This window comes from Mesoplodon bidens (genome assembly GCF_964165515.1).
Source record: "Mesoplodon bidens genome assembly, chromosome: 4".
NCBI lineage: Eukaryota > Metazoa > Chordata > Mammalia > Artiodactyla > Ziphiidae > Mesoplodon > Mesoplodon bidens.
The window spans coordinates 109,357,957-109,381,683 of NC_138160.1; the positions used below are offsets into that span (position 1 = coordinate 109,357,957).

The following is a 23,727-nucleotide window of genomic DNA, read 5'->3' on the forward strand; positions in this document are numbered from 1 at the left end:
TGCTTTGCTGTAACCTCACGTGGTGGAAGGGTCAAGGAAGATATCTCTGGCCTCTTTTATAAGGTCACTAATTCCATTCATAAGGGGTCTCCCCTTGTGACCTAATCACCTCCCAAAGGCCTCATCTTCTAATACCGATCACGTTGGGAATTAAGGTTTCGTTATAGAACTTTTGGAGGGACAAAAACACTCAGACTGTAGCAGTGGCATTGCTGATTATGAGATAAGATCATTGGGTATCAATTGCAGGCAGTATAACAGACATGGTTAATATTTCTTATGTGTTAATTTTTCTTCTTTCACTTGATTATGTTTATTTATTAGGGAACATAGTGATCTACATCAGAGGAATCTAAATGAAATAAAAGATTGGAAAGAAAGATGTGGTTAGTCAATAAAGTAACTTCTCTTTTGGACTAATTGTTTAACTTCTCCTTTTTGGAAATGGATACCTACCCAAGTTGGCCTGGTACCATATGTGTATGTTTTTACTAATTTTCAGTAAAATTAGAAAAACTAAGAGTTCCTTAAAAATAAACTTCATCGAGGAATTCTATTACATGTGTGTAGTTTGTTGAGTCTTGAAAAATATATGTATCCAATGTAACCATCATTCCAATCAAGGCAACATTTTCATTACCTCCAGAAAGTTTCCTCAATCTCCTTTGCAGTTAGTCTTTCTCCCTGTTGCCCCAAGCATCAAGCAACCACTAATATAATACTGTTAGTTTTAGAAATTCATATAACTGGAATCATATAGTACATGCTGTTTTATATCTGGCTTTATTTGCCTAATATGCCTTTTAAATTTCTCTGTATTTTTGCATGGGTTATAGTTTAATGTTTTGGTTTTGTTACTGAGTAATACTCATACAAACTTTTCAGTTCATCCATTCACATGCTCACGGACATGTAGATTGTTTTCAGTTTGGAGACAGGAAATATCTATGACTATTTGTGTATATAATGCCTGGTGTGGTCACGTGTTTTTATTTCTTTTAAGTAAATAGTTATTTGAATGGAATTTCTGGGTCATATGGTAAGGGTATGTTTAAAAGAAACCCTCGAATGAATTTCCAAAGTGGTTTTATAATTTTATACTCTGACAAAGTATAAGATTCAGGTTGATTCAAAGAGATTTCAGGTTGTTCTACATTCCCTCCAAAACTTGGTATAATCAGTCTTCAGGTTTTTAGCCTTTCTGGTAATATCTTCTTCTGTCTCAGTGTGGTTTTAATTTGTATTCCCTTGATGACTGTCAATGTTTAACATCTTTCATATGCATATATATTCATGAAGAGTCTATCTAAGAGTCCGTTACCCATTTTTAAATAGTAGGGTGGTTGTCTTATTTTTGAGTTGTGGAGTATATCTTGTAAACATTTTCTTCTAGTCTATGGTTTTTCTAATGGTGTTTTTTGAAGAGCTGAAGGTTTGGATCTTGATGAAGTCAAATTTTTTATTTTTATTTTATTGCTAATGTTTTTTTGTATCTCGTCTAAGAAATCTTTACCACTGTTCACTAATACTTTCTCTAATACATGATTCTAAAAATTTTATAGTTTTAATTTTTGTTTGGTCTCTAAGCTATTTCAAATTAAGTTGTATTATGGCATGAGGTAGAAGCCAAGGTGGTTCCTTTTTTTTTTTTTTAAATATAGTTTTTGCAACATGATTTGCTGAAAAAGAATAGCTTTTTCCTTTGGAATTATGTTAGTACAAATGTTAAAAATCAATTGACCATACATGCTTGTGAATCTATTTCTGGACTCTCAATTCTGTTCTATTAGTCTAGAGCTACATTTATTAGGGGTTTGGTGGGGGGGACTGTATTAAATTCACAGATAAATTTGAGTAGAATTGATACCTTAACAAAATTTAATCTTCCAATCAAAAATGTACATTTTCCTAATTCTTAAGATCTTTAATTTCTCAGAATGGTGTTTTGTAGTTTTTAGTGTACAGTTCTTCCACATCTTTCATTAAATTTATTCCTAAATATTTTATGGTTTTAGATGTTATTTTTGCATTTTAAAAATTATTTCTTAATTTTGTAGCTAATATATATTTATCTCGGATCCCATAACCTTGTTAAATTCACTTTGTAATTTCGTTGGTTTTCTTATAGTTTCATTAGGATTTTCTGTGTGGACAAGCATGTTGTTTGAGATCAAGATCAGTTTTACTTCCTATCTTATTTCTTTCGTTCACCGATATTTTCTTTACTGCCTTCTAATCTGTTCTTAATTCCATGTATTGTATTTTTTATGTCAAGTATTTTATTTTTCATCTTTAGAAGTTTGATTTTAGCCTCTTCCAGTTCTTGAATCATTATGTTCATGTTTTCCTTTAAATCCTTGATGATTTATAATCTCTATCATAACTTTTTTTAAACATGTTTACTGCTATATCAATCACTTCTGGCACTTAACATTCTGTGTCTATGGATGTTTTTTCTATAGGTATACATAATATTTTCCTGCTTTTTTGCTTATCTTGTTCTTTTTGAATGGATGGTGGATATTGTTAAAGGTTGAATTGTATTCCTTTAAAGAATGTTGAAATTAAGTTTTACATGAATTTCAGACTTTTGGGCCTTGCTTTTAAGATTATTTAGTGTAGATTTAGGTCAATGAAGCCCCATTGGATATCCAGTGCCTCATTGGATATTTAAACTCTGGCTATTGGGATCATAAATTATCCTTAGCCCTGTGTATATTGTAGAAATTGTTTGACCTATTGCTTTTCATACTTTTCTGATCTTGGATAGTTTGTCTCATACATGAGAAAATCAGTATTCAGCCAAATATTTGAGGGGACCCCTCTCTCTGTGCATCTCTGGAGTGTGTGCTCTCTTTCTCTGTAATTTCCCTTTCTCCACTACTCTATCTCACACAGTCTAGTTGTTTTGCCTCCCTGAACTCTCATTTTTGTCCCTATACTCAGTGAAAATAAGACTTTGGCAGGGTTTCCCCTCTCTGAGGTGTGACACAGAAATGCCTCCAAGCAGCTAACTATGGCAATTATATGCCTAACTTTGTTTCCTTTCTCTAAGGGAATAAGACTAATTTTCTGTCTTTTGTATAATGTTTAAATCATTTGTTCCATGTATCTTGTGGGGTTTTCTACTATGTAGGAAGTGAAATTCCTGTCATATTTAATCATTCATGGATATAATACTATTTATAATTTTCATTTTTCAGCTCATATATCCTATCTGTTCATATATTGACTGTATTTTCCTTTTGTGTTTTGAACATATTTATAATACCTGTATTCAATTTTTGTCTGCTGAATTCACCAGCTTAGCCATTTTAGGGTTGGTGTCTATTGACTGCTTTTTTCCTTAACTATGTATAACAATATTTCTGGCTTTGTATATGTAATTTTCATGTGTACTGCACATTATTGATAAAGCATTGTAGAAATTTTGAATTTTTTTTCTTTTAACATGCAGGTAAATTACTATCACATTGGACTTGTGTAGGTTTGACTTTATGCATTGTTAGAATCTCTGGAAAGTCCAGGGTGTTCCTTAAGCCCCTCTTACTTGTGGCATCAATCTTCAAAATATTTCTTTCTTGCTGATCTTTCAAGACTTGGTTTTATTTTGTTTTAGGGTAGATTTAAAGTAAGCCTTAACTTAGGGCTTGTTCCTTATTTCCAAAGTTGGATTTTGGTCTGTGCTGAATGCACAGGGTATTAATGAGGTGTTAAGAAGGTGTTAATAAGATCTCTCTATTGCTCTCTACTGCTGTCTTCTTGGCAATATTAAAAACAGTAAAGCAAAGTGATGTAACCTAAGTATTTTCAACTCATTCTCTTAGATAATAAGTAGTTTCAGATAACAAGAACTTGATGGTACCTTCTGGAATAAGAAGCTATATAGGATGGCTTTGCTTTAGCTTGTTAGGAGTTTAGTCATCCTCTGAAAAGGAGCTTCTCTTATTTCTAGAATATCTTTTAAATTAGACTATGAAATTTACATTATTTTAAAATATTTTGTAATAATATTTTAGTCATTTTTGTTTACAACTGAGAACTGAGACTCTGGGTATTTAAAATTAACATCCTTGCCTGTGTTGCCCTTGTAGACAACAGAAAAAGTTTCAACCTTGTGTTCCACATTATTCTGCTGTGTTTTATCCAAATAAATCTTTGAGTTAGTTGGTATCCAGTTTCACCTGGATTCTCTTGCCTACACTTTCACTTGGAAAGACTAAGTCCTCTAGGATCACATGTGCATGGTTGTCAGAGTATGGTTTCTAGGATGCTTTTGCTTATTTTTTTGTACAGCCTTTTGAGTTGGCTTAGGCAGAATTCTCCTCTGGGCTTTAAAGATAATGTATTTCTCACTGAACATTTTCTCCAATTCAAGTACTTACCAGACTTGGTTTTTCTCGAAAGATTTCAGTTGAGGAACAGGAACAACGATCATAATAGCTTTCTGACCGCTATCAGCTTACTTTCCCTGGCTGCTGTTATATTCAGCTCTCTTATCTGGGACTTAAGGTCTGAATTCATTTTCAGCTCAAGGAGACCCTGAGAGAAGCTGGACTAAAACTCATCCCACTTTTCACCATTGGGCTTCACTATCTTCACACTCTAACTAAACATGTTCTCCTTATTGAGCACTGACCTAGGAAGAGAATACTTTATTTTTACAATTTCCTCGGCAATGTGTGAGATATAATCAGATACCAAGTTATTTAAAAGGCAGCTAATGAGGTTACATTTCAGTTTATAATCCATTTAATCAACCCTGTCTCTTTAATATCACTCAAGTGTACCCATCCTCTCTACCTTCACTGCCACAATCTCTGTGCAGCCTCCTGTAATTACTTGTCTGGTTTACTGGTCTCCTAGCATCTACTCTGGAAACCCAATAATTTGTTTTCCACATAGAAGTTATAGAGAGTATAACATGCTTTTAAAAAGGAAAATGTCACCACTTGGAGTGTGAAATCTTCCTCTGCGTTTAGTAGTGGAATTTACTTATAGATGAAAGGATTGAGAGGGGGATGAGGAAGAAATATCCTTGAAAGAGAACAAAAGAGAACAAAACAGTTGGGTTTTTTACTCTTTTTTACTCTTTTTACTCTTTGAACCATGCATTTATTGCTAAGGTTGCAGACTTCTCCTCACAAGCTACAGTTGATCCTTGAACAGTGAGGAAGTTAGGGGTGCTGACCCTATGCATACTTTACAGTTAGCCCTCTCTATCCATGATTCTGCACCTACAAATTCAAACTCAACCAACTATGGATTGTATAGTACTGTAGTACATATTTAGTGGGGAAAAAAATCTGATATGAGTGGACTCATACAGTTTAAAACCTGTGTTGTATATTCTATGACTCAGTGAATTTTTCAATATCTCTGCCCCACTTCAAACCATCTTGCTCCCATCTGATTTACTCAGTGTCTTCCCCATTCATGCATACCTGAATCTCCTGTATTCACTGCCACTTTCAGCTTAACAACTTCCCTGACAGTTTACCTGGCTTTGAATTTATCATCTGAGATACTGCCTCCCAGATTGCCTCCTCTTCCCTAACTGCATGCGAGTGACTACATGAAGACATCCTTCTACTACATTCAGCCTAGGTTTCTAGAATTAGTTTTCCTGGGAGTTAAAAAAAAATACAAAATCATAGTTTTTCTGCATAGGGAAAAAAAACAACTAAGCTATCAGGTATATTTTTTGTCAACATTTATTTACTAAATATTGTACACTTAGTATGTGCTAACTTTTGGTGTTGGATATACAACAACTAACATATTAAGCTAGTTTTCTATTTCTAGAGTGCTTACAGTATTCTGGAGGATATAGTCTATTACAATAGTGAGAGAAGTTCTATTGTAAGGAAGGTATAGTGTCATTAAAATACCTAGTTGAAATACATATCTCAGTTTATAAGGAAAATTTTATCAGGAGAATAATTAAAATGAGTAGGAGTTAGCAAGAAAGAAGTTCGGGTGGTGTGGAAAAGAGTATTCAGGAAAAGTAAACCGACATTTGAAAATCTAGATGCAAGAGACCACATAGCATCTTTATAGGTTGGATGGATGGGGGTTGTCAAGAGAAATGTCAGGAAAGCTAATTTGTGGGTAGTTCATCAAAAGCTTTGTGAGCCATGAGTTTGGATTTTATCCTAACGTAGTGGTTCTTAAACTTTAACGTGCATTTAAAGCATACAGAAATTTTACAGTACAGAAATTTTACAGTGTAGAGAGCCTTATTCACTAGGTTTGTAATGGAGCTTGCTACTCTGCATTTCTCCTAAGCTCTTAGGTATTGCTGATGCTGCAGGCTCATGGACCACACTTTAAATAACAAGCTCCTAAGGGAAATAGTAAAGGTTTGAGGGAATTCAAGCAGAACATAAAATATGATCGATATTTGTTTGTCTTCTAGAAAGATCACTTTGACTACAGAATAGAGGGTTAACTACAGAAGGGCAAGTTTAGATGCAGGAAGATTTTGTAGGCTATTTTATTAATCATAGTTTACTATAACAACACCTTAGGCTAGTTGATGTCATGGATATGGAGAAAACTGAGCAGTTTTTCTCCCAAAAATATTTGGGAGCAAAAAATGAGAATCTTGGAAATAGATTGCACTTTGGAGTTGAAAGAGAATATAGAAGAATAAAGATTCTTAGTTTTCTGATCCAGTCAAATTTATTGCTATTCAATGTGATATAGGGCACCTGTGGAAGGTGTATAGAATAAAAGATCAAGAGATTTTTTTTCCCTGTGATTCCACTAGAAAATATTTTTCTTGAATTTTAATGAATTTGGTGTGATGCACCCAAGGAACAAATCCCATCCAGACAGGGCAGATAGTTTGATGTTCTAGCTGTAACATAGCTAGCTTTCAATGTAGACTACACTCTGTTGTCACTTTGGATAGAGCAAATCAGTGGAGTTTCAGTAAGCAGGAAAAATTATTGGATTATTTGCTATGTGAGACTACCAGTTCTGGTTTGTTACTCACAGCTCACATTCTTTCATAGGTAAAACGTGATTAGACCGAAGGACAGCTTTGCAGTCTTATAACAGCAGCTAGAAATATCCAACATAAGGGAGGATTGAAGAAGAGGATTTTTTTAAATGACCAGATGAAAACATACCTATGAATCAGAAAACCTCAAACATGAGCTGGCAAAAGCCCTAACTACCTACCTCAGTCCTAAGCAGCCCATTCCTGGACAATCTGCCTGTTTACCACTTGGAAGGTTTAGCTCTCCCTGTAACACTAAGTGCTGGTGAGTCTGAGGATAAAAGGGTGGGGAGCAAAATTCTCAGAGCTTCTGTATTGTCCTTTCATTTAATGAGTCACAGATGTTTTCACTTGCAAGGATTTTGTGTTTTGCTAATGCAGTCCATCCTTCTGTCTTGATCCGTATCTCACAATTTTCAATCCATGGTTGTTTGAATCCAAGGATGCAGAACCCATGGATATGGAGGGCTGACTGAATTGGTTTTACAAGTTAATGATGAGATAAAGAATATGTAAGTCACCTAATGGCTTCACAAACTTTTCCCAAGTCAGTCTGTCCTACACCAGCCTCTACTCCCTTCTAACATTGTTCATTTAAACGTCCAACATTTTCCCAGTAAGGCTAATTTTTCACTGATTTTTCTAATAGTTGTGGGGCATTTGATTTTCAGCATCTGGAGGCTGTTAACTAATGCAATTACAGCCAAGAATCTCTTGAGTTTCTCCTGGTTATTATCTTTCTGCTCTGACATTGTTCAGTTACACTCTGTGAGCAGGTAAAGATTATGACAAAACATCTAGCAGTTGGAAAACACTTTTAATTCTTACTTTCCCAAAACCTACTGATGTTAACAGTCTTTTTTTCTTTTCTCAAATTATTTTTTAAGGTTAACATATTTATTTTGCAACTCTTCATGGTCTAGTGGGATAATTAATTGTAAGTTCAATATTGCTGACTAAATAAAACAAATTATCCAATATGTGAAAATTCAGTTATCACATGGGTGTGCCTTCCATAGATCAATTTTATGGCTATCCAGAATATTTTATTTTGCAAAGATTTTGTCCACAAAGGAAGGTTCTATCTAGTGGTTGGAATTTACTACAGTCCGCATATTTCTCTTATGAAGAGCTGAGTTTTAGATGGGTTATTTGACCTTATTAGACTCTGAGCCAGTTATGGTTAGAGCCCAGGATGAATTGTTTGCTTAAGTCAGAGTTTTGCAACTTTCCTCATCATGACAATCACTTGGGGTGCTCATTTTTCCTGATTCTAATCCAGAAATGAATTAGAATGTTCAGGAGATAAACCTAGTGTTAGGGTTCTCCAGAGAAACAGAACCAATAGGATAGGGTATGTATTTGTATATACATGATGATTTATTATGAGAAATTGGCTCACATGATTATGGAGGCTGAGAAGTACCACGATATGCCATCTGCAAGACGGAGGACCAGGGAAGCTGGTAGTATGATTGAGTCCAGGTCTGAAAGCCTGAGAACAAGAGGAGATGATGATGTGAATTCAGACTGATGCTGGAGAAAATGAGCTGAGCTGTCCCATCTCAACTTGTGAGGCAGGAAACAAAGAGACAAATTTCTCCTTCCTCCACATTTTGTTTTAGTCAGCCCTCAGCAGATTGGATGATGCCCAACCATATTGTACAGGACCTTCTACTTCATTGAGTTCACTGATTCAGGTGCTAATCTCAACCAGAAATCTACTCAAAACACTCCCCCCAGTAAGATATAATCTAGGCACCCATGCCTCACTCATGTTGACACATAAAATTACCCAACCCAACTACACCTTTTGTTAACTTGGCACCCATACTCATCTCCTTAAACCATACTTAAGATGCAATTCATGAAAATAAGATCATAATTTTGCCTATTGTGCTACAACTCTCCTGTGTACAATTGAAAATGCACTGACTGCTTTTCCAGTAAAGGAGGTAGAGTTCTTGAGTGATGGTTAGTCTTCTCTTTGATAGTCTATAACTCATACTATGATGTTAAATTTACAATACTTAAATATATGTTGTAAAGTCAATATATTTTACCTTACATGATAAGGAAATAAGGGAGGAAAGAGAACAAGCATGCCTATGTGTGTGTATATCTGAGTGGTATAGAAACAGGCCTAATTTCTGCAACTGGTCACGTGGTTTTCACTAGTAATTCTAACTACCTTTTTCCACTATCCATTCTCTATCCCCTTTTCTTCACCAAGCACCTCAGTTGGTCATGGTTCTTTAACCGGTGGGGTGACCCAAACCTTCATTCCTGAAGGGTCTGGACCATTAGTAGTCCTGCCTGGATTTGGTTAGTGTAGTTTTCTGTTGACTTTAATCACACTAAATGGTAATATTAAGTAACACCCTAAGAGGTTGCCTATATTCAAGACTTACTCTTCCTTGCTGCCATTGTAAAGTAGTAGTCCAGTTTCCTCTTGGTATGAGATCAGTTACCTGAGCTTACGCTGAAACTCCCTTCTTCAGTGATTTGGAAGCATGAGGAGCCCAAAGTGGCCAGTGGGGTGTTGGCATTATTAACTTCAAGGTCAGTGGAATCATCTCCTGGTGCAAAGCATTCCTTCCTCTGGAACTAAAATCCCCAGTCCAGCAGAGTATATAGCCTCAAGAACACAAAGCAAAAATTTTGCTAGAGGTACCAGTGGTAATATTGAGTGAATCCATTGCCATTTCTACTCCTTGACTCCTGGACCTGTGAATCCTGGCTTCAGGAGAAAGAGCACCATATACAGGATGTTGATTTAGAGCATGTACAGCCTTCTGCAGAACCTTGCTACAGCCCTGTGAGGTATCACCACCTTACTGGCCCTGTAACTAAGTCTTCAAAAGACCGTTACACCATTCGGTCAAGCCAGCTGCTTCAGTGTGGTGAGAAATAGGGTAAGACCAATAAATTCCATCAGCACTGGCCCATTGCTGCCCTTCTTTTGCTGTGAAGTGATTTTCTTGTTCTGAAGCAATGCTCTGTGGAATACCATGATGATGGATAAACCATTCTTTAAGTCTATGGATGGTAGTTTTGGAAGGAACATTGAGTGCAGGGAAGGCAAATTCATAACCAGAGTAAGTGTCTATTCCCATAAGCATAAAACACTGCCCTTTGCATAATGGAAGTGGTCCAGTGTAATCAACCTACTACTAGGGAGTTGGTGCCATATTAGGGACTCAGAATTGGTCTCTATTGCTAGCAGATGAGGCACTCAGTGGTGGTCATAGCCAGATTGGCCTCAGTGTGTTGAAGGCCATATTGCTGAGCCCATGCATAAACTCTATCCCTGTCATCATGGCCACTTTGTTCATGAGCCCATTTGGCAATGACAAGGGTGGCTGGGGAAAGAGACTGCATGGTATCCACAAAACAGTTCAGCTTATCCACTTGAATATTAAAATTCTCCTCCACTGAGGTCACCCTTTGCTGAACAATTACATGGGATGCAAATATCTTCATGTTTTGGCCCAATCAGAGAGGTCAACCCCTGTACTTCTTCCCCAGATTTCCTCCTCATAAATTTTCCAATCATGTTTCTTCCAAATCCTTGACTATCTAGCCAAACCGTTGACCACAACCCATGAGCCGGTTTATAATCATACATCTGGCCATTTCTCCTTCCAAGCAAAGTGAAAAATCATGTGCCTGCTTGAGGCCAATCAAGTATATACCACTTTCATTTGATTATGGAGTGTTTCTATGCATGCCCAACTGTATAGCTTGGTGGATCAGATAATGCCTAGGCTAAACTAGTTATTTCTTGCTCACTAGTTCCAATCAGCATAATGTCATTGATGTAATGGACCAGTATGATATCTTATAGAAGGAAAAGTGATCAACATCTCTGAGCTAATTTATTATATAGGCCTAGAGAGTTGTGATAAACTTTTGAGATATGACAGTCAAGGTATAATGCCAGCCTTGTCAGCTGAAAAAAAAATCTGCTCTTGGTGGACCTTATGGAGAAAAGGGTATTTGCCAGGTCAACAGCTGAATACTTGATACCAAGGAATGTGTTAATTTGTTCAAGCAATGAAACTACATCTGGTACAGCAGCTGCAATTGGATTCACTATCACAGTCAAGCTTACGATAATCCACTGTCATTCTCCAAAATCCGTCTTTCTTTTGCACAGGCCAAAATAGGACTGTTGAGTGGGGATGTGGTGGGAATCACCACTCCTGCATCTTTCAAGGACTCAATAATGGCACTGATCTCTGCAATCCCTCCAGGAATGTGGTGGTATTTTTTGGCTTACTATTTTTTTATGTAGGGAGACAGGCCTTTGCTACCATAATAGCCCTCACTCCTCACCAGATGATGATTTTATGCACACAGATTTGGGTATTACTGACTTACATTATTGGTAGGCACCAAGTTTGTTATCATATTGTATAAAAGTTTAGTAAAATGTTCTCCCAAATATGCATATCCTAAGAAGTAGACAAAATTAATGTAATTATAAGACCTTGAGAAAAGAAATGTTTGGACATTTAAGGTTGGAAGATTCATTGGCTACCTGTAAAGGAGCGCCTAAGCAGATATGATAGCACAGTTAGGAAGTACAGTTAGAACGTGGCAGGTAAATGTAGTTGTAATTGTAAACTATTGCTATATTGGTTATCCTTTTATTTGTTTCCTGTTTTAGGTTTGCTATACTGTGAATTATTGGAAAACTTACCAGCAGGTGGTAGCACTGTTTAACAAATATACCCCTGATCACAAAGCAAGCAATTGTGACTGAATTATTGGCTGCGAATGCAGCAAAATTCAAATATGTCAGAATAGTGGATTGTGATCCAGAAAATCTGAGTCCTGGTCTCAGTGGTATTACTTATTGGCCTCATCACTTTGCAAAAATAAATCTCATAGTGTTTTAATAACACTATAAATAAAATTAGTATAATAAAATAAAATTAGTATAATAACAACTGCCTTGGCTTCTGCTGTTTTAAGGGTAGGAATAGAAAACGATTGTAAAAATCATTGAGGGAAGGGTAGGATGCTGTGTAAATGCAAATATCATTTCTCATTTTTTTGTTTTTTATTTGTTTTCCAGGCATTAATTTTAAGATGTGTTCTTACTAGTAACAAAGGTAGTCCTAGAAAGTCCAACATGAATGTAAAATGATTTCCCATTGGTCATATGTTCAACTATTTTTTGACCATTTTTCCATTCATTTCCATGTGGTATAAGATGTCAAAACCCATTTTGTTGGGTCTGAGGAAGAGTAGCTCTAGCCTCTGAATCCTTCTTTGCACACCCACTGCTTTCCTAACCTCTGTAAATGCATGAACTAAAGAGGAAAAGTCCAAGAGAACACAAATAACTTCAAGGAAATAATGTGTTAACATATTTAAAGTATAAGGAGCATAGTGAGCCAGCATTTACCTTTACTGTGTGCAGAGAAGTGTACTAACCATTGAAAGAATTCAAAGATACAGAATCCAGAGACTTCCAAAAATGAAGAACTTTTTTTTTTTTCTTGACAGATGCTTACTGATCTCCATCAGTAGACAAGGAAATTTACTAGATGCTGGAGATCCAGGCTGTATAAGATATACATAATTCTCAAAGTTGAAATTTCTATAGTTGAGTTGAAGATCATCTATCAGCAAGAGTAAACAGATATAGTACAAGGCAGGAGACGAGCCATGAAAGGAAATGCATGACAGGGTGGTGGTTTACATTAAAGCCAACCTGGGCAAGATTGAAGGAGAGAAGAGAGTCTAGGTGGATGTAAATGATACTTACAGAGACAGATATTTGATGTGAAGGTCATAGAGTATAATAGTTAAGACTATAGTCTTTGGGTCAGAATGATCTGACATAAAGTAATAACTCTACCACTTACAAACTGAGTGACCTTTGGCAAGGTACTCTGATTTTTTGATTCTTCATCTGTAAATTGTAGGTGATAACAGTGCATCTGTTTTATAGAGTTTTTGTGAGAATCTATGTGGAAATTAGTGTACAGTAAACTCTAAATGGGGAAGCAAACGGATTTTTTTGAGATGTGTAAAATATATAGAAGAGCAGTTGATATAAGGCGCTGAATGCTGGACTCTTAAGTTTGTATTATAGCGGACAAAGTGAAGTGTAGATTCTTGTATAGAAAGAGATTTCTGTGAAAAGATACTTAAAAGGTGTTATAGGAGTTTGTATAGGTGTTTTAGAACAAAGAAGGGGTGGAGGCAACAGAAGGAAGGTCATCTGAAGAGTGTGGATGAGGTCATATGAGGTTACATGTGAGTAAAGCATTTGGAAAGACTTGGTGAGATCAAGGGAGAGAGAGGATTAAAAAGTTATTCCAATAACTTGAGCTTAGGGAACTAGGGGGATGGTTGTATCTTTGGCAAAATTAAGAGGCAGTTTCTTTTTGTGTGAGGAAAGCAAATATATTTATTCTCATGGGAAAGAGACTGTAAGAAGACACACAACAACAAGCAGAAGGGTCCAAGATCAAGTCTGGACATTTCAGTTGGGAATCATCTGCTGACTTTGAAAGTGTTCATTGAAACCAGCTGCTATAGGGTGATTGAAGGTAGTAGGAAAAAAAGGAAAAAGAAAAATCACATAAGTATATGCTAAGAAAGACTATCCTTGGATCTGATAGAACATTTGAGAAAGTGATAAACTTACAAGCATCACTGCAAGCCAAATTCTGTTTACATGAACATGGAAGAGCAATTTCCCCTTCCTGTGCAGGACTTTTGCCCAGGCCCAGAGTCAACATGAGTTGACTAATAATTCGGATACTAACACATTATAACTAATTTAGTATCTGACTGAGGCATGTACAGTAATGTCAAATAGCAGGTACCTCATTTTCTGTTAAATTATTGTGTTCTTTAGAAAAACTTAGTTTCCCCAGGTTTTCCTTGTAAAGAGAATGGAATGTCTCTCTGGAACAAGTTGACCACCCATAAAACATGCAAAAAGATGAAACAGTAAAATTCCTTTCAGAGGCTCTGGGAAGACTTCTCTAAGATCCTATCCCCATAGCTGTTTTGGGCAATTATCCTCAGTATCAGAGTTATATGCCACACTTACTTTTACCAGCATGCTTACAACACTGTGTTGGTATTATCATTTTAGAGGTGGCTGTGACCCTGAGTAAAACTAAAGGCATTAAAGACAATAAAAAAGCTATTGAAAATAGCACTATTAAGATCTAATTTATAAAAAGTCACCAATTTTTCAAAATGTATGCATTCTAGTAACCGCTATGTTAGTGGTTCCTGTGTAGAACATTTCCATGACTCTAAAAATTCCTTAGTGTCCCTTTGCAGTCAATCCTCTCCTCACTTCTGGCCACTGGCAATCAATATTGTGCTTTCTGTCTCTGTAGCTATAACTTTTCTAGGGTTTCATATAAACAGAATGATGCAGGATATATTCTTCTGTATCTGATTTCTTTCTCAGCATCTTACTTTTACACTTCAGTTTACTGTTGCCTCTATCAGTAATTTGTTCCTTGTTTTTCATTATTGACTTAACTTCATACTTTATTTGAAATTCATTAGTTTTTCCATAATATATGTTTCAAGGATCCAATCCAGAATATCACATTACATTTAGTTGTTAGGTCTCTTTAGACTCTTTTGGGCTATAACTGTTCCTCACACTTTTCTTATTTATGATATCCTTGACTTTTTTGAGGAGTACTAGTTGGATATTTTAAACAGTATCTTGTTTTGGTTTGTCTAGTGGTTTTCTCATGGTTAGACTAGGGTTAAAGGTTTTTCAGAGTATAACCAAGAAGTGAAGTAGTTTTAAATTTATAACATGAAAATGACTTATCACTGATGGTAACAGTTCTGATCATCTGGCTAGTTTTTCTGCCCTGAAAAGTCACTTCTTCCCTCTTTCCTTTCTGTACTCTAGAAGCAACTCACCAAGTATAGCCTGTACTTAAGTGTGGGGTTATGCTTCACTTTCTTTAAGGGGAGAGTGTCTATATAAATTATTTGGAAATCTCCTGTAAAGGATATTTGTCTCTTGTCCCTTATTTATTTATTTATATAAGCCTTTATTATATCAGTATAGACTCATGTTTTTATTTTATAATTTGGGTTATCATTGTAATACTACATTATGTATTTGATTGCTCACATTTTCCCAGCTTTGGCAGCTGGGAACTCTTTCACTTATGAGAATAAATTCACTCTTTCATTGTTAATTACACTGTTGGATATAGACGTTTTATAGATGTGCTTTATCACTTTGTAAAAGTTTGCCTCTATTTCTAATTTTCTGAGACTTAAAATATTTAGAATAGATGTTGGAGTTGGAAAATAGTTTTTGTGCATCAATTGAGGTGATCATATGATTTTTTCTTTTTAATTAACAAATACTATGAATTGCATTCATTGATTTTTTTTTTTCTTTTTTTGGAATGTTAAATCAACCTGATGTTCCTGAGAAAAACTTCCCTTGGTCATGATTCTTAACCTTTTTCATATAGCTTGATTTGTTGAAAATTTTAGAACCTTTGCATATATGTTCATGAGGGATATTAGTCTTCTTTTTCTTGCAGTGTCTTTTTCTGATGCTAGTATCAGGGCCTCACAGAATAAGTTGGAAAGCATTCTCTCTTCTTCATTTTTTTGAAATATTCTTGTGTAGAATTGGAATTAATTATTTCCTAAATGTTTAGTGGAATTCACCTTTGAAGCAAACTGGATGTGGAATTTTCAATGTAGGAAGGTTTTTAATTACAAGTTACATTTCTTCAATATATATAAGGCTATTCAAGTTACCTATTTCATCTTTAGTTAGCTTTGTTGGCCTATATATTTCAAGGAATTTGTCCATTTTATCTAAGTTTTTGAGTTTATTTCCATGAAGTTTTTCATAAAATTTTCCTTTGCTTTTAATATCTGTAAATCTATATTGATGCCATATCTCATTTCTGATATTGGTAAATACCTTTCTTGCTCAGTCTGGTCAAATGTTTATAAATTTTATTGAACTTTTCAAAAACCCAGCTTTTGGTTTAGTTGATTTTCTCTATTTTTTCTTTGTTTTCTATTTCATTGATTTTTTTTCCTCTCTGATAATCTTTTATCTTCCTAATTTGGGTTTAATTGACTTTTTCTAGTCTTTAGTTGGCAGCTTAAGTCATTGATATTTAAGACCTTTTTCTTTTCTAACATAAGCATTTACTGCTATAAAGTCTTCATGAAAAACAGCTTTAGCAGCATGTCACCAATTTTGGTATGTTGTCTTTTAATTTTCATTCAGAGAAAAATACTTTGTAATTGCCCTTTTGATTTCTTCTCTGACCTATTGACTATTTAGAAGTGTTATATACTATATGGGCTTACATACCATAAAATGGTCCCATTTAAGTCTTAGAATTCAATGGTTTGTTTTGTACTTTTATATAGGTATGCAACCATAGCCACAATCTAGTTTGACGTTTCCATCACCTAAAAAGGTTCCTGATGTCCATTTGCAGTAAATACTGGTTTTCATTCCCAGCTCCTGACAATCACTAATCTACATTCTATCTTTATAAAGTTGCCTTTTCTGTGTATTTTGTATCAACAGAAACATAATGGGTCATTTAGAGGTATGTTGTTTAATTTCTAATATTTGTGAATTTCCTGAATTTCTTTCTGTTATTGATTTGTAATCATGTACTTTGCATGATTTTAATTCTTTTAAATTTACTGAAGCATGTTTTATGGCTTGGTGTATAGTTTATTCTGGAGAATGTTGTATCTACACCTGAGAAGAATGTGTGTTTTTTGTGGTGGATGGAATATTCTAGAGATGTCAGTTATGTCAGGTTGGTTGATAGTGTTATTCAAATCTTCTATATCCTTGCTGATTTTCTGTCTAGTTCCTCTTTTCATTATTGAGAATGTAGTATTGAAATGTCCAATTTTTATTGTTGAGATCTGTATTTCTCCCTTCAATTTTGTCATTTTTTTTTACTAGATGTATTTTGGGGATATGATGTTCGGTACTCATGTTTTGATATTCCTTATTTTTCTGTTGAATTGACCATTTTATCATTCTTTGGTCTGAATGTATATTTTCTTCTGATACTGATATGGTCATTTGAACTCTCTTATGATTACTGTTTGCCTGGTACAGCTTTCCCCATTCTTTCACTTTAAGTCACTTTGTGCCATTCAATCTAAAGTTTACCTCTTGTGGATAGAGTACAGTTGTATTACATATCTATTTGGTCTCAATTTACCAATCTCTGCCTTTTGATTGGAGTGTTTAATCCATTTACATTTAGTGTAATTATTGATATAGTTGGATTAATGTCAGTCACTTTGCTATTTACTTTTCCTCCTTTACTACCTTATTTTGCTTTAAGTAGATCTTTGCTGGAGTATCACTTTTTTTTGAGTTAGTTTCTCAATGGCTTTTTTCCTAGGGATTATAACATCTTAATTAAAAATAATCTGCTTCAGATTATTATTAACTTAATTGCAATAAAATGAATTTTGCTCTAGTATAGTTCCCTTCCCTCATTTATCCTTTGTGATGTTATTGTCATATATATTTACCCTTAAATATTATATGATAGAAGTTATGAAATATAGTTTTATAATAATCTTTTATACTTACATTAGTCAAAAGAAGAAAAAAATATTCTTACTTTCTCTTATATTTATCTAAGTAATTACTTTTCCTAGTATTCTTTATTTCTCCATGGATTTAACTTACTGTCTGATGACACTTCCTTTATGCCTCAAAGATTACCTTTAGTATTTTGTGTAAAGCAGGTTTGCTAACAATGAATTATCTGTCTGGTTATTTGGAAATGTCTTCATTTACCCTTTTTGGAAGAATGGTTTGAATAAAGAATTCTTGATTGCCTTCTTTTTTTTTTTTTTCTTTTTTTTTGCGGTACGCGGGCCTCTCACTGTTGTGGCCTCTCCCGTTGCGGAGCACAGGCTCCGGATGCGCAGGCCCAGCGGCCATGGCTCACGGGCCCAGCCGCTCCGCGGCATATGGGATCCTCCCAGACCGGGGCACGAACCCGTATCCCCTGCATCGGCAGGCGGACTCTCAACCACTGCGGCACCAGGGAGGCCCCCTTCTTTTTTATATCATCTAGGCCTTAGTGTTGTTAGGAGGCTCTGGTCTGGTTCTCACAAGTAGTCCATGATATTCTCCTATTGAATGTAACAATTTCACAGAGCACCAGCATCACAAAGTCACTCTGTAACATATGGATCAAGATCAAAACAAAATTATTCTATAGTCATGTCTGAATATAGATGAAAAAGAAAACATTGCCAAAACCACAAAAATGCTCAGATATATCACTCCCACAGTTAATATGAGTAACTATTGCTGCTTCACCAATTATAGGTTACTCTTGTTTCATTCTTCCTATTTTGCAGATAAGAAAAATTTTAAGATATAATCATAAAATTTCCTCCACTTCATGACATCATCTAATCCTTAACTAAGCCATACTTCCTTGACCCCTCTTCCAAATCACCTAACACACACCCAAATCCTGTAACACCCTTTTACTGAGTCACTCATGGTTCTCCATGATTATGGTCTCCTCCATTACAAGACATTATAAAACTAACTTTGTTCAACTATACATGAATTCCTAGTCTCTTTGGCCAAAGGGCATTGACACATGAATTAGAAAGGATGAAAGTTAGGATGGGCAAAAACTTATCAGTTAAATGCAACCAAAACTAAAGTACGGATCATAATATTAATATCAGAAAAGTTTTAATTCAAAGTTAATATAGGTGAACAATAAAGGGTAAGATTTATAATAAAGACAAGTCAAAAATCTGTCATTCCTCAAAAATCTGTCATTCCTCAAAAATGGCATAAAAATGAAAAAAGATATTCCTGGATTGCTCTAGCTCTAGATTAGCAGTCAGCAAGATTTTTTTGTAAAGGACAAAATTAGTAAACATTTTTAATTTTGCTGATCGGATATCTACAAGTACTCAACTTTGCCATTTTAGCATGAAAGCTGCCATAGTCAATACACAAACGGGCATAATTGTGTTTCAAGAAAAGTTTGCCTGGGCTTCCCCGGTGGCGCAGTGGTTGAGAGTCCGCCTGCCAATGCAGGGGACACGGGTTCGTGGCCTGGTCTGGGAAGATCCCACATGCTGCAAAGCAGCTAGGCCCGTGAGCCATGGCCGCTGAGCCTGCGTGTCCGGAGCCTGTGCTCCACAATGGGAGAGGCCACAACGGTGAGAGGCCCGTGTACTGCAAAAAAAAAAAAAAAAGAAAAAAAGAAAAGTTTGCTTATGGACACTAAAATTGGAATTTTATATAATTTTCATGTGGCACAAAAAATTCTTTTGATTTTTTTCTTCAATAATTAAAAGACATGAAAATCATTCTTGGCTTATGGGATATGCAAAAGTAGGTGATGGGCCAAGTTGGGCCTGTGTGCCTTGCTTGCTACCTCTTCACTAGATCATTGTATGGCTTACTGCCTCACATCTTTACTGTAATGTTACCTTCTCAGTAGGGGTCTTCCCTACTTACCTTCTAATAACAGCACTCTCTTCTACTCCCTTCTCTACTTTTTGTTCCCCTATTGGACTTAAAATAATTAAATAAACTGTATATTTTATTCATTTGTTTAACCGCTTCCCCCACTACAATGTACACTCCCTGAAAATTAGAATTTTCAGTTTTGTTTACCATTTCAGTCCCAGGGTCTACAAAAGTGTCTGGTGTGTTGTATTCACTTAATGAATATCTGTACAATGAATACATCAGAACCTGTAGAAAGAATCACACAGCAGCAGATGACAGTAGTCACCTGGTCCTAGGGTTGGTCAAATTTCAATGTCTCCAGTTTGAAAATATACATGAGAGATACCTTTAGCTCCCAGTTTTGAGAACACTCAGAAAATATCTTGGGGAAGCTAAGGGCATGGGCATGAGGGCTAAAAGCATGAGCTTTTAATTCAATGGTCTGAGATACCAGAAGAGATTTTTCAAATCAGGGAATTTAGTGTAAAAATCTAGTTTGGATTAAATTTTTGTTTCTTGATACCTAGCTGGTAAAGTTTTACAGATAATATTATATCAAATATAGATAGAAACTATAATTTTATTGTCTGAGTTCTTATATCAGTAATTTATTCATTCCTAATTTAAAAAAAAAACTTCGAGAAGGGTAGAAAGAGTATGTTAGCAGTTGTTGCCTTACAGGAGGAGGACTGGGGATTTAACTCAGGAGAACTTACTTTTCATTTGGATTGTTTAAATAGCACTTAAAGGGAGGCTCCAGAATTTTCATATGCTGGAGTCTTAGAATGCTAATCTGATTTGAAGATGGGGAAGTAGAAAGCTTTTTTGGATAGGTTTGTACAGCAAACACAATTTCATTGCTTAGAGGAATGGCTTGGGAAGTGTGATGGACATCATGGGGGTCTAAAGCCCCTTGAAACCCTTATTGGGGGTTGGATGTACCATTTGTATATTTTCTTTATTTTTTTAAAGTAGAGATGAAAATAGAAAATAGATCACAGTATACAAATCAAAATGTCAAATATCCAGGAAAAATATTTTTCAATGATCTGTGCCCTTGTTTCTAGAACAACCAAGAGTAAAGTGTGTTTGTTTCTAATGTGTGTTCCTCATTTGCTTAGAAGCCTAATCAAAGCTGTTAGGATGTTTTCCTGCAGATCTATTGTAAAGGAGTATAAGACGTTCCAAATAGATAGACTCCTGGTTTATGAAGTGGCCTATGACTGTGGATGGGAGGACAGGATTCTGAAGCCAGAGCCTCCTTCTTCCTTTTTGAGAAGAACTACTACTTACTTCCTGATTAAGAACAATAGAATCAGGCTAGCAAATCAAATGCATTCAGAGATGTCTGTTAATATAAATGCAGGGAACATGATCTGCTGTAGGATGCAGAGGAACAGTGGAGAAGGTGGCAACCTAGGAAGGGGCACCACCACTGAGAAACATGGCAGCCATTCAGTAATTCTTAAACGGCCATTCAACTATTAAAGAGCATTCACAATATAGGCCTGGTCTCACCAGTCTTCTGACTCATTAAAAGAAGGTAGGCATCTAGATTTGTATGTGAGATCTATCCAATTTTTAAATGTCAATCAGTAATTCAAGATATTTAAAAATCCTACATAAGTTAAATACAGTTCCATCTAAGGCTTAATCTTCTGGCTTCCAGCTTGATGGGACTCTGGACCAAGATGATTGTTTGAGCTACAGTTTGAGCTACAGTTATGTTCTTTCACGTGATTGTAGAGCTACAGTGCAGCACAAAGTTTATAGTATTTGGGAATATCTTTCCCATTCATTACTAGAGTGTAATTGCTAAGGAAGAACAGAAAAAAAATGGGGTGGGATGTGGACTTGAGTACATTTGTGTTTCTGGAGTCTTGAGTTAAGATTCTGAATATCTAGATAAAGAGATAGGCACAGGCATAGATATAGATTATAGGTAAATTCACTTCTTATTCCTGTGATCATCTTCCTTGGCAATGGCAATCTATTAGGATGGGGAAGATATTTCAGATACTGTAAACTTCATATCCCAGTATACCTCTGTAACTAGGTGAAATTAAAAAAAAATAAGTTGATAGATATTTCTTCAGAGTTTAAAGTGGTAGGTAGCTGTTACTAAAATAGTACAACTGAAACCATGGTTTCAGAACAATATAGGTTAAATAGACTTTTGAAAATTTGAAAGGGGAATGAATCTCATTTACAGCACGGTTCTTGTGAGAATAAATTCCAAGTACTAAACTATTTATATTCCAAGGAACATTTAAAATACAGCCCTTTCATAAGCTTGAGGCTGCCTGCCTGTGGTCTCTTCTCCCAGAGAACAAGATTTGGCTACAAGGAACATTTTCACCATTCTTGGAGCTTAGTGTAGATGTTGAGCTAAGTTACTTAGAAAGGAAAGAAAAAAAAAGTGATGTGGGGTGGCATATCGAATGCTACCTGGGCACCTTAGAAGCACAGGACTGCACTGAATTTGAAAAGACTGACATTGTTATTTCCTTTTTTCCTGACCTCCTGATAAGAAGAAACTTGCCTGGTCCTTGTAGGGGATGCTTGATCAGGCTCAGCAAAGAATGACCCCACACAGACTTAACAGGGACCCTTGGGCAGTAGATGGAATTTCACAAGCAATTCATCCTCCCCTTCCCTGTACTTCTGATGCATGATTTTCCTCCCTAACTCCCAGTTTCTGGAGGCTGAGAAAAGTTTTCAGTATATATTTATAGTCCCTAGAAATGCATCAATCTTGAATAACACATTTCCCTAATTCTAACTTGCACATAGTTGCTCTGTTTAATAATAAAGATGTGGCTGTAAAGATACATTTCCATTTACTTTATGGATGTTTCTCACCTCAATAAGTCAAGACCATAAATTTTTTATATCATTTTAGAAGCTTCTTAATATGTTTCTTCCTAATACTAAAGTGTTAAATAGACAGTCATCTTTTAACAAAAAGCACGATGAAAGCACTATATCAAAATAGTAAAATAATCAAAATGCATACTATTCTTCTTTATTGCAGCCTGCAGGCTCAGATAACACACAAATGAGCAAGTCATTTAAGAAGATAGAAGTATCGCCCACCTTCAGGCTTGGAACTATCTTTATGGTTTCTAACTTTAAAATGTTACTCTAGTTTGTTGTAGTATTTCAGATTCTGTCCTTCCACAGTCCCGGCCTAAAGTGGATGTAGATCTTATTATTACCAGCCAGCTTAATCACACTCCCCTGTGCAAGCTCTTTCAGCCAGCAAACAAAGTTCAGTTTCAGACTTTCAAGCTTCTCCCAGTTTCCCACGTTTATATTAGAGATCATGCTCTTAAAAGAAACTTTTAAACTAATGCAGTTCCTTTTCACCTTATATCCATTCCAAAGCTGCCTCTCCTTTGAGACCATGTTTTCCAATCCCTCAGTGGGGAATTTTCAAATTTTTAATCTCAAAAGGCTTTGCTCAGTACGTTTGGAAGCTGGGTTCATCAGCTCCATACATATCTATTGCCTGTCTAACCTTGACCTGTCTGCCCAGCTCATCTCTCCATCTTAAAAGGTCTCCCTCCTCCCAAGAAGGCTCATTTCAAAATCATGCTTTATCAGACTTCCCTGGTGGTGCAGTGGTTAAGAATCCGCCTGCCAGTGCAGGAGACATGAGTTCGAGCCCTGGTCCAGGAAGATCCCACATGCTGCAAAGCAACTAAGCCCATGCGTCACAGCTACTGAGCCTGTGCTCTAGAGCCCACGAGCCACAACTACTGAAGCCCTCGTGCTTATACCCTATGCTCCACAGCAAGAGAACCCACTGCAATGAGAAGCCTGTGCACCACAACGAAGAGTAGCCCCGTTCGCTGCAACTAGAGAAAGCCCGTGCACAGCAAAGAAGACCCAATGTAGCCAAAAGTAAAAAAAAAAAAAAAAAAAAAAGAACCTGGCAATAATAGCCTAGTTAAAAAAAAAAAAAGAAAAAAAAAGCTTTATCTCAAGCGCATACAAAACAACTTCCCCTTGAATATTCAAATTGGAAACCTCACTCATATAGGGCTATAGAAAGAATTATTCTAGGTAGCACTTTGCACTTCAATTCAAAGGACAGTTCTTAGGATATACTGAAACATCCCTTTGTCTATTCTCCTCTTTCTTTACAAACAATTGCACAAGCAAAATCCTTACTTGGAAATTTACCTGACAACAC

At 35.9% G+C, this 23,727-nt stretch overlaps 1 pseudogene across 1 annotated transcript; it reads right to left on the bottom strand.

Moving 5' to 3' along the window:
* Positions 1-3,880: 3,880 nt before the first annotated feature.
* On the bottom strand, positions 3,881-10,634 carry LOC308616351 (small ribosomal subunit protein eS7-like; annotated as a pseudogene). Its single transcript has 4 exons — positions 10,524-10,634; positions 9,488-9,613; positions 8,409-8,501; positions 3,881-4,605 (listed from the first exon to the last, which is right to left on the bottom strand). The product of its transcript is annotated as a small ribosomal subunit protein eS7-like (transcript).
* Positions 10,635-23,727: the final 13,093 nt, after the last annotated feature.